Source organism: Pinus tabuliformis, chromosome 5_1 (genome assembly GCF_031772625.1).
Source record: "Pinus tabuliformis cultivar Carrire ecotype Pingquan chromosome 5_1, CPIR1, whole genome shotgun sequence".
Classification (NCBI taxonomy): Eukaryota; Viridiplantae; Streptophyta; class Pinopsida; order Pinales; family Pinaceae; genus Pinus; species Pinus tabuliformis.
In genome coordinates this window covers 102,190,192-102,206,114 of record NC_142305.1, presented here as the reverse complement: position 1 = coordinate 102,206,114, position 15,923 = coordinate 102,190,192, and the positions used below count along the sequence as shown (strand labels likewise).

The following is a 15,923-nucleotide window of genomic DNA, read 5'->3' as shown; positions in this document are numbered from 1 at the left end:
TCATAGTGTGGATAACATTCCTCTTAATGATGATGAAAAGCCTTATACAAATGATGATCAAATGATGGAGATGTTGCCAAGAAACATTGTATCAAGGAGTAGGAGCAGACCTTTTCGTATCAATGCAAGTTGTTCTAGTTATACAAGGGGTAGAGCAGAATATCTGATGAGAAGAAGTTCTATCAGTGCTCTCATTTCAAGTGAATGTTGCCAAAAAGATTGCTTGAAACATATGGATTTCAAATTTGCATTAGAAAGCAGGAAGAGATATTTGTCAATGAATAAAAGCATGCAAAATTCATATTTAGTTGGGTGCATGCAATCTACATTGTCAGGTTATGATTATCATATTGGGACTTTTTTTATCTGTAGAAAAGTTTCAAAATGTTTCATTCGATTGGGAATTTTCGTCTCTCGAGAATTCAAGAAAATTTGGAAAAGGATCCCACATTTTATTCAGAAGTACGTCATAAAAGACAGTCCATTATCAAATACTGCAATGTCATGGATGAAAGATTTCTTTTCAAAGCATGGAGAGTGTATGCCAAATGGAGAGACAATACATATTCCAGATAATTTTTCAAGACGAGAAATCTACAACTTATACAAAGAATATGCAGAAGGTGTTGAGGGACATGGCCAGTTTATTACATATCAATATTTTGTGAAGGTGTGGAAGAAACAATTCAACAATGTCTGTATTCCTAAGAAGACAAGGATGGGGATTTGTAGTACATGTGCTTCTCTTAAATCAAAAAGGGACAAAAGTGAAGGCTCAGAAAGAGGTAAGCGTTTATAACTTTAACTTTTAAAATTGTATAGTCATCAACTATGAAAACATATTTCTTAATGAATCTCTTTTATTTTGTGTAGATTTAATTGTCAAACAACTTCAGGAGCATCGCGAACAACAAACAAACGAAAGGAAGAAGTTGTACAAGCATCGAAAAAAGTGCTATGATAATCCGAATAAATATTTGGGTTTGATAATTGATGGTATGGACCAGAAGAAAACACTTTTACCACATTTTGTTCGCACACCCAAAAATTTACAGGAGGAAAACTTTATTCAATTTCACTTGGTCGGTTGTATGGTCTTCAATGGGAAAATGTTGCCAAGGGTGTACTTCATAGCTCCAAATATTCACAATGATGCAAATCTGACCATAACTATAATTCATGATGTGATTTCTCATTGGTCTGGTAATCTTCCTGAAGTTTTGTATCTACAATTGGACAACACTTGCCGTGAAAACAAAAATCAGATTGTTTTTGGATATCTAAACATGTTTGTTGAATTGGGAATTTTTCAGAAGGTAAAGGTTGGTTTCCTTCTTGTTGGGCACACTCATGACCATATTGATCAAATGTTCAGCCGTTTTTCAGTCACATTGAGGAGGAAGGAAGTTGGTAGCTTGCCATCACTAATTGAATGTATTAAGAAATCATACATGCCAGAGCCTACTTTTGATGTGTTGGAAGAAACTATTGACATGCAAAGGTTTATTCTGGGATCATATGGTGAGGGGAGATGCATTGAACAACTTAATGACATTAGCTTCCAACATCAATTTCGTATCAAAAAAATTGATGGGAAAACACTAATATGGGGAAAGAAGTATTCAACTACTACAGAATGGGCACCGTCATCAGGATTGCAATTTTTGAAGTTCATTCCAGATCATCCAATATTTGCATCAAAAATATTGTTATTACAATCAGTTGGTGAAGTTCAGAATGCACGTAGACAGAACAGGGCTATAAATTATTCTGATTGCCTGGAAGAAATTAAAAAATGTATTAGATATACATATGAGTACTTTGACATTGCTGATTCAGTTTGGTGGGAGTCGTTTTTCAATAATCAAAGTGATATCATTTCGACAACAATAAATGAAGATATACCTTTGAAAAATCCATTTATTTGGACACATAATGTGTCAAATGAACATGGGGAAGTAAACATTGTTGAACAGCAACAATCTCAAGGTATTATTAATTCTTCACAGGCAGAGGAAAGAGAGATGTGTATTGGTTCCAGAAGATCTCGTGCACAACGTGAAGCCATGGAAGACCTTTATAGGGGTTCAGTACAGGATATTAAGGAGGGTTGCATGATTGCAGTGCTAGCAGATGGAGATCCCAATGGATATCCATTTTGGGTTGCTAAAGTTATAAAGGTCTTTACAGAAAATGAGGATGTTACAAGTGTTGAAGTACATTGGTATGCCACAAATACACACCCATTCAATGGTGTGTATAAGCCAGAGATGGTAGTTGACAAAAAAAATGGCGGAAAAAGAAAAAGAAAGGGTACAAATGTAAATCGTCGCCGCACAGACATATTAAAATTGGAGGATGTAGACATACTTGTTTATGACTTCAATTTAACAAAGAGAGGAACTCTTCGCTTCAAGACGATAGAGATTCTGAAAAGGTTGTTACCAGAAGGAACAGTGTTGACATGGGAGTCACCTGAAACCAGTCATAGATCTAGAAGAATTTTGAAACCTGAAATGTTGGGCATGCATGTGGACTCAGATGGGGCACTAGTTGATGAAAGAGAAGAATATGGAACATCTTCGTCAGCATCCAGTCACTCATCTGAAGATGTGAATTCTGATGGTGTGCCAAAAAACATGAGTGATTTTGAATAGTTGTTTAAGACAGTTTATATAACTGATGTATGCATCGTATCTTCAAATAAAATTAATGTTTTCCATATGGTGTTAAATGAGAAGTTATGAGGCATTTTTATGTTGTTGGATTATATGTCTTAGTTATGATAAATTTTATTGTTTAAAATATCTACAATGCAATATTAAATTAGAGATATAAAATATGTTTTATTCAATATACAAATAATGACTTTTGAATGCATTTAGTGATGTAATTTGTTCATAATGTCATGGTTTTTTTTATTTTATAGTTGAAAAAATTTCAATTTTTTTGTATCTAGCATGTTATGGTTGAAAACATGTTAAATTTATACGTAGGAAAGAAAAATGATATTCTACCAAAAACATTAGTGTGTTTTTTCCCGCATAAACAACTTTGTTTGACACATTTGGTTTTATTAGCATTTTTTTTAAATACTGAAAATTGACCCTAAAAAAAAAATCATTGTTCCAATGTCATCAGTTTCATTTTGAAGCTATATTTTGCACGAAAATTTCATAGTAAATTTTGTAGTCACTGCCAATTTTAAAACATGTTCAAAATTGACGCCTAAAAAATAAAAACATCGTTCCAGTATACACACTTTTCGTTTTGAGCACTGTTTTTGATGTTTTTTTGGGCTTTTTTGGCCAGAGTTCCCGTTTTGAGTTTATAGTTCCCATTTCAAAGTTTATATTGTTTTGGGTTATGACCTTGAAATAATCTACAGAAAAGGGAAGCAAAATGTTGTTGCAGATGCACTCTCAAGAAAGGATGAGGATGTGGAAGCATTGTTTTGTGCTATTTCTATTATCCAACCACATTGGATACACGAACAAAGGGATGAATGGAAAAATGACGAAGAAGTGTGGCCACTCATTCAAAATTTGTAGAAGATCCCAGTTCAAACAATATTGCCAGAACTTTACGAGGAAGGAAAAACCATATTGGAACCTGGAGCATTCACAGAAACAAGAACCCGACAGCTACAGAATCGATCAATTTCAAAGTATCTCATCAAGTGGAAGAACTTACCTGCTGAAGATTCCACATGGGAGGACAAGAATTTTTTACAAAAGCGTCAAGAACTACTCAAGCATTGAGGACAACACTTTTTGAAAGAGAGGGGCATGTTAGGTCCCTATACTACTAGTGTAACCCCTTATTGTTATTAGTACAACCCCCTTATCATATTTTTGTGCCCATGTAGTCCCCATATTGTTATTATTGTGCCCCATAGAAGCCCACTATTGTTATTATTGTGCCCTTACATTATTATTGTTATGTCAGCTTTGATTATATTATGACCCCTTAGACTCCTATATATAGAAAGGAGGTCTTGTCATTTGTATCATCTAAGAATTGTTCATTTTTGTAATGTAAAGGAGGTTTCCCCCTTGAAGAGGCTCAGTTCTAAGGCGTTGATCTATCTTTTCTATCTTTTTATGAGTTGGTTTCATAATAGCGGATGTGGACCAAAAACAACAAGTTTCTCTTCAACTCCGAGAGGTATAAAACATCATGTAGAAGAAAGTATGGAATTCCAAGCAATTTGAGCCTGATGGTGCCACGCCCTGATGGCTTGAGTTTAGACTTGTCTGCAAAGTATACTACTCCATCAACATTATTAGTGAAGTCTTCAAAGAAATCTCTTCTGAAAGTCATGTGGAAAGTTGCTCCTGAATCAAGAAACCAAGCATATTTCCATGAAGCAAGTGAAGCATTGAATAAGTATTAAGTTATTCAAATGTTACAAAGTGCCACAACATTATGAATGGACTCGGGTGCTTTTCCTTTCCCTTTAGCATGTGTTTTACCTCTTTCTTCATTTCTTTCCCACTCGATTCCGTCCCAAGGAAGCTTACAAGTGGAAGCATCATGTCCATCTCTATTGCATTGTATGCAATGAAGATCATACCTTTCTCTTTGGAAATGTCTTCCCCTTGCCTCTAAAATCCGTCCTTCCTCCTCCTCTTTGGCTACCTCTTCCTCTAGAAGAATCTTGTGCATGATTCTTCTCTTTTTGTGCAAGGCACACAACTTCTTCAGAAGACTAAGGAGTTGTATTCTTCCCAAAACCCTTCTCTCTTTCAACAAACTTCTTATCAAGGGAGTTGAAGGTAATCTCCTTACGTTTGTCACTTGCTTGCAATGACTCGAGATAATGTGAATAAGTGGGATATAGTGCCTTGACATAAGCTATGAGAGGAATATCTATTTCAACACCAGTGACTTTTAAGTCATGCATAATTGGTCTTACTTTTGATGCTAAGGCAAGAGGGTCATCATTTTTCAACTTAAGATTGAAAAAATTGATCACCATTTGAACAAATTCAAGCTCAGAGTGCGAGTCATATAATTCTTTCAATTTATTTAAGGCTTCAAAGGCATTTGAAAATAGCAAAATATGACAACTCACCTCTTCCTTTACTGATGCTGCAATCAAGGCATAGGCCTTGCTTTTATTGTTTTCCCAAATGGCAAGCTCCTTGTCTGATGTGGGTTTTTCAGGTGCATTGTCTCCTTCTCCTACACAAAATCCTTTCTACAACTCATTGAAAATCAAAGTGTGTTTTATCTTCTTTGACCACTCATGATAGTTCTCTTTTCCAAAGAAAACTACTTCCACAATAAAAATTAGTGAATTCATTCTAAAAAAACACTATCTATATTTTCATTTCAAAATAATTATAACTTTACTTTATGCCTTCTTGATTATGTAAAAAACTGATTTAAAGAAACTTCAATACCAACCTCACCTTTTACTATACTATGTCAATACATATGAACATACAAACCACCACTCATCATCTATAGTATCAATTATAATATAATGTATATCATGGCAATGCCATCATATACCATACGCACTTCATAAAAGATTTCAACATACATATTCCCATCACAATATTTAAATAATGGCCTCAATAAATTGTATGTGCTCTCTTTAATGTATATCTTTTCAACATATAATAAATTGTATGGTGGCTACTTTAAGGCATATGGCTTCAACGTATGATAAAAGGAATTTGACATTCAAAAACTTCAACATATGATAAAAACGAATTTAACACTCAAAATCCTATGCTGCTAGCACCAATGCACACAGTGGTTGAAAAAATAACTTGCAACATACCAAGTTAATTATTTAATAAATAAGCTTGGACAATATTCAATATAGGGCTCATCACTTCATGGTATACATGGTCTTAATCCAACGTAACCCTCATAAAAAATTTCGGAGTTGTCTTTAGTGCGACTTTTTGGAGTTTCCGGTGCCGGAATCCGACGTTTAACTTTGTGGTGAAATCTTGATTTTTGTTATTTAAACTAGTTTTTTGAGCGTATATATGGATTCAACACTCTGGAAAACCCCTAGGGTACTTCTATTGTGCAGGGGTTACCCATCAAACTTGTGATTTTAATGAATTCTTGTCGGATTTTAGAGAAATTAGACTGGAAAAATCCACCAGAAAAGCTTCCAAAAAGTCGCACTAAAGACAACTTGAAAAATTTCAATGTAAAGATGGATTAAAAAAATTCCCACGAGTCAACACTTCATTGCATATTATTGTATATACCACAACAAACAACATCGACTCTCGGCCAACGAACTGCAACATATATGAAATTATTCAAATGTCATTTGGGACCAATGCACAAATAATTCGAGAAGAGGACACAATCACGATCTTCGCATTATACAATTCAATGCACAATACAAGTGTTCAATAAACCACGGGCTCGACAAGGGCCGAGAGCAAACTAAGCGTACAACAGAGCATAGAGTTTCTTCTAATTCAGGGAAACAATGTACACAAAGAGAAAATGACAAAAGAGTTACGATGCAGAAACCTAAATTTGGGACTTGAGCTTTGATACCATGTTAGGCGAGGAGAGTAACTCTACGAATAATTTTTTTATTGCATTATTTATATCATGAATATATACATGAGTGGAGAGACTCTTGGGATTCCAATTCCAAGGTCTCTTGGTTTTCTCTAATGCATAACTGAAACTATTTACAATATTTACAATAATCCCAATTCTTTTGGATTAGGTGTCAACAAAAAATAGGACAGAAGCCACTGGTAGTACTAGAGTTATTAGTTTTAGGAATCAAGGTAAGAAATGTGACATTCGGGCCAGACCATACATGTTGTTGTCTTCTCAATTCCTCTATCAAGGTGTGAAACTCATTGCCAATGAATGACCAAAAAACCTTAAAGAAATTTGTATTGTTGCTAGGCATCTCTTTGACCACTTCTTCCACCTCGTTGAAAAATATTTCTTGCATCAACACTGCATTTTTCTTTGGATTGACCAATTGTGGGATGTGCTCAGTAATCCTCAATATGACATCATCCCTGTTTACTCCATTATCCGATAAGAGATCTCGATAGTAGGAAACTATCTCTTCCTCAATGTCCTCATGTTGTACTAACCTGAAACCTTTCCTGGAAGTTAAGGAAAAGATCCAATTATGACGTCAGTGCTTGGCCATGGCGTTATGGAAGAATCTAGTGTTCCTTTCACCTTATTTCAACCATTGTATCCCAGAATTTTTACACCAAAAAGACTCTTCCTATTTCCTTCGTGATTTAAGATCTTGAATCAACTTGCCTTCCTCCTCAACCAAATGATTTGATCTTCCTTCCTTAATAATGGTAGCTTGAAAGTTCTACGCACTCCTCGAGTTTACACTTTTCCTAGAAAATATTACCAAATTCCATCTTATTCTAATATTTTATGATGAGTTTAAGATCTTTTAGTTTAAGTTGAAATGTTTGCATTTGTTTATCCCCTTGGACTAAGATATCTTACCACCATTCTTCCATTTTGGGCACAAATTTATGACTTTGAAGCCATAAGCTCTCAAATATGAATGACTGATTTCTGGGGGCCATTTTTAGGTCAATCTCTAATTTGATAGTCCAATGATCAGATCCTAGGCTTGGTAAGATCACTTCCTCCACAAACATATATCTAACTAATAGGTCTTTCAACAAGAAAAAGTGGTCTATGTGACCACCTTTTTGATGTTAGCTCCCATGGCAGTTGTTTCAAGTATGTATTCTATTAATCATATCCACATCTACTATTTGTAACTCCTGGATCTGCTCTTGAAAATAGTAGTGCCATTGGTTCCATTCTTCGAATCCCACCTTTTTTCTCCTCCATACATTACTCACCCTGAAAGTATCTATGTAATTCCTTAACTCAATGAGAAAACTTTCTTTTTTCCCTAACATAGAAGGTCCATAAACCGTCATTAACCACAGAGCCTAGGTGCCTGAAATGCCCTGACAAAGTATTGGGAGTGGCTATCTAGTCATAAAAATAAACCCATCTAGGGTCCCAAATCACCGCGATGCCACCGATGCTACCCTGTGGATCTATGGACATGGATCCACTTCCTTTCTAGCATCTACTCATGTTCTATTCTAGCTTAGGGCTAGAAACTTGTCTCCTATAATAATACTATCTCATGCATTTCCTTCTTAATTTAGATCTTAGATTTCTCTGCTTGCTAGAGCTATTTATGCCTCATATATTTTAGGACACGATTTTCATGATGCAACTGCATTTGATTGACGGGGATACTATGTGATCTTGTTGACCTAGCCTGAATTCAAACAAATTCCCCTACTTCTCTAAGCACTTCTAGTGTTGAATTATGCCCCTTCCTATTCCGGTCATTTGGAATTGGCTCCTTGGATTTGTGCATCTGGGATGCTTTTTTTTTTTCCAATGATCAACATCGTGGAGGCTCCTTATACTTGGGCATTATTCGATCTCCATTGGCCATATAATTGCAGTAAGTGTTGTAGCTATTCTAACAGATTATGTTTTTCCTTTATTCTTGCCCACGCATGTAGGAACTTTAGCATTATCTTTTCATCTGCATTTAAGTTATCTTGTTGATCTTCTGCCCCTACGATTGAGCTCATATTAACTAGTAATTGCTTGAGATCAGAATTATATGTTGGTTCCGCCGTTGGCTTATGTTTTAAGGGGTTTCTCCTTTCCCACCCGCTTGTTTTTCCACCTCCATCAAATTCCCTTCTAGTTCATCTTCCCATTCTTCAACTTCTTCTCCAGATAGGCCCTCTTGATTCAAAACTACAAATGGATTTGCCTTGGGGTCTTCTTTGTGCATCACATCTCCTTTCTCATACAAGGTTTTGTTCTTCTAAGGGCGATTAGATTTTCCTTTCTTGTGAGAGATCTTCTGAAATCCATCTGATGTATCTTGAGGTTTGCTTGCCTAGAGCTCAACAATTGTCAATAGATAATTCCTTAGCAAGTTCTCGTACTCATGGCAACAATGACATTGAAAAGGACATGCTCGTAGTCTAAGGGTTAGGTCCAAATATCATAATGGTACTCTAGATCAATTGACTCCAATAAGGGTTTTGAGATGTTCATGTATACGCAAATCCTTGCATAGGAGGCTGCTTTCAGGAGGTATTTTCATGTTATGCATGCTTTCCATTGAGCTCCCAAGACTGGGCTCTCCCCCTTTCCAACACCTCTGCCATATGAGCTTACAACACCATCGACCTTCTTCGTTGATCCATTGACTCTGTTATGATAGGAGGGGGTTTCTCCCCTCCTAGAATGGCCACTCATGGGGCCAATCAAGATTCCATATTAGGTGAAAAACACCCTGATATGGCATTTCAATGATATAAAAGACCTTATAACCCTAAGTATTCAATATTCAATATTCAAAAACCCTAGCATAGCTCTCTCTATTCGACCTTATGAAATTATTCTTATATAAGAATAATTAGAATCATTTATTAAAAGGATTAATATGCCTTCTTTCCTTGCCCTTGCAAATTCTAAGTTTATATGTTTCTTATGGAAGGCTTAAAGGTTGTTGTAGTTATATACCAGGCATATGCATTGTAATGCATGTATAGTTTGAATTTCAAATTTAAGGTCAGACAAGAGTTGGATGTGAATAAATGACAAGTGATGTATAGCAAGGTGGCCGATACAAAAATATGTTTGACATAGACTACTAGTTGTTCTTTATAACTATCTCAAAGTTTCCAATTTCAATAACATTACTAACTATACAAAACATAATAATATTTTATGAGTTTGAAAAAAATTGTACAATAAATTTTATAAATCTAAATATATAATTTTTCTAAAAATGTTATTTATTTTATTTTATTTTAATTATTCATTTTTCAAATCGTGAAACTCTATTACTTTATGTTATAACTTCTATAAACTTAACCATTTCCCCCAAAATATTATACATTGCACTAACAAAAAGTGAAAATAAAAAATTATCAGAATTTTTATTATCATGCCCTTCGTGTCACATGTGCACACAACGTCATAGTTTTACAGGAATTTAATAATTTACAAAAATTTACAAAATCATCATGAAAGTTTGGAAAAAATAGTAGTGCACTAGTGTTATTTGTGCTATGCAATTCCACAAACTTTTATAAATAAACACCATTAGTTATCTATATAGTGATAGTTATCTATATAGTGATACATGTCCACATACATAAGTTGTTTCCTAACTTTTATTAGATAATCATAAACATTACATCCTACTAATGCATCCTATTGCATTTTGATAATCCTGAATGTCAACAAAACTGATCAGGAAAAAACTTGCCTAAAATCAAAATATATATGATTTGAAAATTGTGTGAATAAATAAAGCATAACATAAACAAATTTATATCTAGTTCTACATTATATCTATTATCCATAATCGTGGCCAAAATAACAAAAAAAAATATATGATAATTGGATTGCTAAAGTTGTTGAATTCCTTCATTGAATTATATGATTTGAAAATTGTGTGAATAAATAAAGCATAACATAAACAAATTTATATCTAGTTCTACATTATATCTATTATCCATAATCGTGGCCAAAATAACAAAAAAAAAATATATGATAATTGGATTGCTAAAGTTGTTGAATTCCTTCATTGAATGGCCAGTGGTAGTAGATCTGCGACTCATCACCTATCTATTTAATGATTTTCCATATTCCAAAATTCTATGAAGCGCCCTCAGAAAGTGTGTCTGATGTTGTATTGTGTTCCCTGTATATGTGCCAATAAGAAACATAGTCAAATGTATGTTTTATGTGGAATATCTCTTCAACAATGGGCAACAATGTGAAATTGTGATATCTCTGAACCTCATTGAACCAATTTACGACAATCATGGAGTCTCCTACATGCGCACATACATATACTTTGTTGAAATTTTAAAAAGCCACTTAAAATTGATGTATTGTGGAAACTTACCTTATTTACATTTTATTGTTTTATATTATCTAAGATTCATTGTTGAGGTATTTCTAATTATCTCTAAAAGTTAGATGTTTCTTTTTTCTTCTTCTTTCTTAATTTTTTTATTTTATTTGTATTTCTTATCTTTTATATTATATTATTTTTATTTTTATTTATTTTGTAACTTATGTGCAATTAATATATTTTAAAAAGTGATTATGGTCGTACATTAATCCTAGCAGGAAATACACTTTTAAAAATAATGAAGGTAATTTCTTGGTGGCATATATATGCTTCTTAAAGAAGAAAATCAATAACTAGAGGTAAATTGAAGCCCGACCCCTTGGAATTTTAGAATCCATAATGTAATTAAGCTAGTTGAGTCTCTAAGAGCATTGTCGTCAATATCACTATATATCCCCTCCCATTCCTTGAAATGATAGTTTTACACAACTTGATTTGCATCTTTGAGGCTAGATCCAAAACCAATAATGTTGAGAGCGGAAGAGAGAACTTAGCACCAGACCATTAATGAAAAAATAAATGCATAAACTGAATACATCCAAAACAAAATGTGAAGAGAGAACAAGATACACGATTAAACCCAATTATTTATTAAAAGAGAGAGAAAACATTGTTACATCTACATTGTGTGGATGAATGCCCCCTTCTACAAAATGAGGCTTATTATGTATAGCCTTTGTAAGTTACAATACCATGGGTAAATACCATGGTAGATACCATAGGTGGATACCATGGGCCAATGCCACTTTCCATTCAGATCAATCCTCCCCCCTTAGGAAGTAGTGGTCCCCATTGCATGAAATTCCCTTAAGATAAGCCTTTGTGGAATAGGAGCATGTTGTGGATGACCCAAAACCGTGTTGTGGAAGACAAGGATCTTGCATGGTTGGCCAGTAACTGAGGGTTTATGGATGACCCATAACCATGATGAATGAAGATCCAAGGATATAAATACCCTGTAATGCTTGTATGTCAACTATGATACTAATAGTGTGTGACCTAGCAAATGGACTTCGATGATAATGGTTTTATGTGGTTGACCCATAACTGTGGGTTTGTGGGTGACCCATAACCATGATGAATGAAGGTATGAGGATAGAGATACATTGTAATTCTTGTGGGTTAACAGTGAGACTGACAATGCATGGCCTAGCAAATGGACCTTGAGACATTTTTCTTATCGGTCTCCCTGGTAGAAATTTGGTGGCTTGTCTTTGTAAATTATCACTATCGAAGGAGATGTTGTAAAGGCTTCCTCTAAGTATTGTATTTCAATTCTTGTAATAACACATCAGTCTCTGAAAACCAATTGGGCCCTCAAAAGGATTGGTTTCTTGAGGAACAAATATGGTGAAAGGATCTTCATGTGGGAATATACTCAACATGCATGTTATGCATAATTGTAACCACTCATCATCATTATATCCATCGTGCAAGTTAAAGAGCTCATTTAGTAGATGAATTACTCAACTTGAACTCTTCTTCAATATTTATGTCTTGACTCGCCTATCTAAGAAAAAGAGAGGTTGAATAGAATCCCTCTTATGATCATGTTGAGAAACTTCCAGATGATTTCATATGCCTAGAAAACCTAATCTCGTGATCTCTTCAACATATTGGCCTAATTTTATGAGGCTTGAAATGATGGGCTTTGCACTTTAGACTTCATTTTCAAGGTAGCCCCTAAAACGAGAACCTATTTCTCTATAAAGTAGTTCCTTTATGGTAGCCTCTGTGAACTGATCATTGGGATTGCTACGACGATCCTCACTTGAAAGAATGGAAATTAAAGTAGCATGTACCTCAACATGTAGGTTTGGATCATGAACAACACCTTTCAATAATATTGTTGCTTCTATAGGCCTATTCAACTGAAAAATAACTAGTGCTTGTTTCATGTGGCACCCAACAACACTTGGTGCCAAAAAAAAAAAAAAACTCTTTCATATGCAACTACCACTCCATCATAGTATTGAAACTTTCACATCCACCAAACAATGCTTGGTGCCCCAAAAAAAAAAAAATATCTTTCATATGCAACTACTACTCCATCATAGTCTTGAAACTTACACATCCACATTCCCCACATTACACCATGCAACAAACTCATTAACAATGGATGAATTGTAGTCCTTAATCACATCATTGTCATTCTCAAGTGCCTCATATGTTGTTGTGCGATTGAAGAAAGGGATGAGTGCCTTGGGGCGAGCTTGATGGCATGAGAGAAATTGATGGTAGCTTCATCAAATTTATCCATTGGAAGTCTCACACTCCCTCTGTAGGACCAAGAATGGGGTATTCTTCAATGAGCTCTATGATTATTCTCTCAGAATTCTCCAGACCATGAACCACAGTAGCCTGAGGGCCTCCTGGATCTGGGGATCCTACACATCTTTAAGCCTCATGCATTGCACAATTGTGACCCTAGACATGGCCACATGATCATCATTCTTCTGCGCATACAAGAGCAATGAGATAAACCCCATCACAAGGCTCCACTTGATGGGATGAGGGTTTTCTAGGAGGTGATGAGATTCGAACTCCCACTTGTCTTTGAAATTGTTGGCTGCAAAGCTCACTAGTTAGGGGTTGAAGTGGGAGCATACGAGGTTTGATCCTAAGTATCCAAGGCCTTCCTCTAAGAATATATATATTTTTTGTTTATCTTGAACCACACTGCTTCACCAAATTTCACCTCACTTTTGGCTAACATCTCTAGGAAAATGCAGTCAAGCACCCCCAACATGGCCCATCCACAATGGATCACCTCTGTATCTCTGTTCTTTACAACAATTTCTAGATCTGCTGAGAGCCTGGTAGTGTCCCACCCATAGTCATCGGGAAACAAAATATAACAAACACAACATTTTGGATAAAACAACACACGATTAAATGTGGATAATTAGTATTCTTCGATCTCCTACCGAAACCAATGAGATTTTGAATAAGGATGGAAATATTGCATCATTCCCCAACCTTTCCATAGTTAAACTCCAATGGAATATACAATATAATAGTGCAGTGTAAGAGTAAAATTTCGTAGCATCCCATATCTCAGCCTTCTTGAACAATATAAGATAGCATAAACCCTCCAATTCAACAAAGACAAATGGAAGAAAATGGGTGGGAAGAAGGAAATCTCCAAAATATTGTTTCTCTTCCCAATTTAATATTTAGGGAGACTGAAACTGATAGATTTCAAAATGACCATGTACATTCTCAAAAAATTGAAAGACTTCACTCACACAACTTTCTTATAATCAAAATAAGAATGAAATCGATCTCTCCCATTATAATCTTGGAAGCTGAAGCTACAAAGGGTCGAATGATAATGAGTTAACCCCTATTGACATGGAATTGTAACCCACTTTGAAACAATTGATATGGATCTTTGATGCTAGATCCTGTTATATCTTTGTACACAGTTCTAGGATGGGGAAGTGTGGTAAAGCATCTAAAGTAATGTTTTGATTTCAAATGGATGACCAATGCTTTAAACTTAAAAAAAATGTAAATCCTAAGTATTTTTGAGAAAACAGAAGGGTTGATTCTTCATTCCTAACAGAATTATTCTTTAAAATGATTTGGAAAAACATAATTTAATAAGATATATAATTCCTTAAACATTCATATTGAATATCTAATTTTTTATATATAGTAGATGCGTATAGAAGTTTTTTAGAACCAAACAATACATGTCCAAGAGATGACAAAAGGAAACAATTAAAAGATTTATAGGAACTAACTAAGACAATCAATTTACAATAATTAATCTCTTTTAATAAATATAACTTTGTAGTGGCTTTCAGAGAGATTGACATTCAATCTAATCCCACCCAAACTTCTACGTTACCTTGAACATGTGTAGAGAAAATAAAAATTGGAAACATAATTGAATAACAAGAAGAACTTACAGAGATACACAAGCTTCTCAGAATGAATCCAGAATCCTTCTATTATCTTTAGAAATAACTTAGAAAATTACAAGCATGTCACTGGTTCATCACAAGGGTTCAACCCTTTCTCCTTTGAATTACAAAATACTTATAGAGTTTGACTCAAAATATCTAGACTTGAATCAAAATTTATTACAAGATATAATATAATCCAAATTGATTTGGATATTACAAAAATAGTGCTGAAAAATAGCAAATCTGAATCGATTTGAACACTCTGTAAATATTTTCGAGGGTTGTTGTTTGATGACTGTTGCTGGAAATCTCATTTCTATTCACTGGTCTTATTAATATGTTGTCTGCTCCTAAAATTTAGCATTCTGTTATATTCGATGAGCTCACGTAATTTATCCCATCTCTTATCATTTGTGATAGAAAAATTTACCAACCTTCTATATGATTCATCAACTTCAGTATATTTTTCAAAAGTAGCCCTAATTAGAAACAAATGCTTAATTTCATGACGAATGAATAAATCATAATCTAAGCCTTTGGTGAAAGCTTTGACAATTATAATTCCTATGATTTTGGCAAACTTAGTCTTGTATATGGCTATCTGATGTAGCCTATGTTGATAGTCTTCAAGTGGAATCAATTTGACACATGTACCTTGCAAACCTGGGAGTCCTTTTTGATGTAGAGCATTGAATTTTCTGTGAAATTTCTTGATATGAGCTTCTAAGTTTTGACACTTATTCTCAACCTATAACATAAAATTTCTCTTTGTCAAAACTCTTCTCACTTCCAAGGCTGCTTCAATTATGTCTTCAATCCCATATTCTTCAAGTTCATCTTTTGTTTTGGAGTTTAAGACTTTAATTATCCTTGTGGCATCTCCTGATTTGTGGTCTAGATATTCTTTGATTTCTGTTATTGCTTCTTTTGATCTTCGCAATAAATCTTCTTGTTCAAAAATAATTTAAATAGAAGGCCATAACACAATTACTGATGCATTGATATCAATCCATATGTTTTCTTTAGCTTGAGATAAAGTTTTTTCA

At 34.5% G+C, this 15,923-nt stretch overlaps 1 pseudogene; it reads right to left on the bottom strand.

The window, feature by feature from the left end:
* Positions 1-12,621: 12,621 nt before the first annotated feature.
* The window catches only part of LOC149163643 (uncharacterized), a 35,312-nt pseudogene continuing 32,010 nt past the window's right edge, over positions 12,622-15,923 (bottom strand).